The 2,706-nt window shown below is 34.8% G+C and overlaps 1 protein-coding gene across 1 annotated transcript in view; it reads right to left on the bottom strand.

The window, feature by feature from the left end:
* Positions 1–2,706, bottom strand: part of LOC111818403 (uncharacterized protein C6orf10-like) — a 71,321-nt gene that overhangs the window by 16,055 nt on the left and 52,560 nt on the right. The gene's annotated exons all lie outside the window — the stretch shown is intronic.

The following is a 2,706-nucleotide window of genomic DNA, read 5'->3' as shown; positions in this document are numbered from 1 at the left end:
GGGGATTGAACCGTGGTCCCTGTGCTTTGCTAAGCTTGTTCTAAGTAGGTGCTTTAGACCACTGAGCCATCTCACCAGCCCCAGTTCATATTACTTTAAGTGAAATTCTGTATCACTTGTAATTTTTTGTTTTAATTTTCATTTTTACTCTTTAAAAAATAAAAATATATTAAAAAACAAGATAAAAATGTGCAATAACCACTGTTAATTCCCTATTCTCATTTTGAAATTATGTATCATTGTTTTTATTGTTTTTTCTCTTTAAAATAAAAAAGAAAAACAAGAGATAAGATTTCTCTGGCAAAGATGAGAAAATTAGGGCCAGCCAGATAGCTCAGCAGACTAAAACGCCTGCTTAGGCAGAGTGCAGCAGCCAGGGTTTGACCCCTCTTCCCCCCAAAGTGTGCTGAATGAAGCCTCTAATCCTAGCTTTTTTTCTTTTCAAAAGGGACTTTTTTTTGGTCTTATTTTTCTATTTTCTTTTTTGGTACTGGGAATCGAACTCTGGGTCTTGCGCTTACTAGGCAGGCACTGTACTGCTGAGCTACATCCCTGGCCCTCTAATCATAATTTTTGAGGAATTTCCATATGGATTTCCACAGTGACTATACCATTCTACACTCTCACCAACAGTGGAGAAGCGTTCTTTTTTCCCCACAACCCTACCACCATTTGTTATTGGTTGACTTGTTGATGATAGCCATTCTTTCTGGGGTGAGATGGACTCTTAGTGGTTTTAATTTACATTTCTCAAATGACCAGTGTTGCTGAATATTTTTTTCATTTATTTGACATTTGTATTTCTTTATCTGAGAGGTATGTATTCATCTCAGATGCTACTTTTGGACTGGGTCTTTGAATTTGTGGAGAAATTATTTTTTTCAGTTCTTTATGTGTTCTATATAAAAGTCCTTTGTCTGAGGTGCAGTTGGCTAAAAATTTTTCCCATCTGTGGATTTTCTTTTCACTCTGACAGTGATTTCTTTTGAAGTACAAAATTTTTTTTAATAGAATGAGATCCCAGTGGTTGATTTTTAAAATTACTTCCTGTGAAGTTTGGTTTTTGTTCATGAACTTTTTGCCTATCTGTATGTTTTCAAGATTTCTACTGCTTTTATATTGTGAAGCTGTAATGAAAATCAAGAGTAATAATAAATGGGAAGACTGAAAAGTTGTGTTAGAAATGCTATGGACAGAGATAGTCAGTGAGCACAAAGGAAGACAGTGGAAGATGTTCATTTCTTGATCTTCAGGGTGGAAAAACAGAGAAACATGAGACTTAGGTGTCCTGCCAAAATCTTCAGCCCTGTGGATTGGGATCAAGGGTACTGTCTGTCTGAATGTGTTTCTTAATGGGGACATTGAAATTAATACTTTTAGAGAGTGCCAGATTTTCCATGCTACACAGAAATCTTGGTTATCTTTGTGAATGTCACAAACTCGGTTGACTTTTGGGGTCTAGAAAGTCAGGGATTGTGAATCTGCCAGGTATAAGGGACAGTGGAGATATGGGCCACTTGAAAAGTGCACACCCTATCTAGCCGCATTCCTAATTAAAATTTTAAAATAGCTACATGCTGGCTAAATGAAACATATCTACAAATTGGTTGAGTGAGCAGTGGCTAATGTGGGGGCTGCTTTGATATAGGAAGGGATCTAAGTGAGCATCATTTATGTTTCAACAACAGTGTGGCCTGAAGTGGGACTGGTCATGTGAATCCTTTTGGGTAACAGTTGGCTTGGTCACATTTAAGTTAAACGGATGGTTAATAAATCCTTCAGGTTATAAAGCACTTAGAGGTTATGATTTTTATAGGGAACATTGTAAAATATGATACATTTAATTCTATTTTTGAATAAGAAGCTATTTAGGAAATATGGTTATGTTATACAATCACATATATAGTATTCATTGTGAAAAACTACCACAAGCATATAGCTTGGGAAAATGAATGTCCAGTCTAATCCTTGATTTCCTCATTTTCCAGTTCTTCATTCTTTTCTTAATCTTACTTTTATTTAGAAAATGTGTTTAATTTGCTTTGGCAGTCACTTGAGATCAGTTTGAGGAGACTTATTTAAAATTTACCACTTCAGTCTTTCTCCCTCAGTCTTTTTCATCTTTTCAATATTGTGCACTTCTCTGTTCTTCACTTGAGTAATTTTCAAGAGCTTGTTGAGATTAGTTATGGAACTGATTTAAAACTAATGAGAGATTGAGTTTACTTGCCTGTATCCAAACAACAAAGTAAAGAACTGAGATGCAACTCCAGGTAGCCTGCATGACCGAGTGCTAGGCAACAGGGCTCTGCACATTTGAAGTACTTTAATTGACAAGAAAACTTTAAAAGTGTTTTTGTTTTGTTTTGATTTTTTTTAAACCATTACTCTTTAACTTTGGCATTGTAACAATGCTTCACACTTAACTGACCTAAGAAATACTAATCCAATGTAGTTTTTAGAGGCTCTTAAAAACAAGGAAAAAAAAATCAAATCAAACTAACTAGAACGCTCACCAAGAGGAGGTCTGGTAGAACCATAAAGACGTAATTAACTCATTTGCAAAAAATGTTGTATTCTCATAATAAATAGGTCTTCTCATTTCTTTTTTTTTTTTTTTCTTTTCAAAGTTTAATTGATAAACATATAGCAATGAGACAGTTTCAAATCAAATCGAAAGTACAGTTTCAACAAATAATACACTGC

Source organism: Octodon degus, unplaced genomic scaffold, assembly GCF_000260255.1.
Source record: "Octodon degus isolate 3935 unplaced genomic scaffold, OctDeg1.0 scaffold00005, whole genome shotgun sequence".
In the NCBI taxonomy this organism is placed as follows: domain Eukaryota; kingdom Metazoa; phylum Chordata; class Mammalia; order Rodentia; family Octodontidae; genus Octodon; species Octodon degus.
The sequence above is the reverse complement of the archived record's forward strand: the minus strand, read 5'-3'. Positions and strand labels throughout refer to the sequence as shown.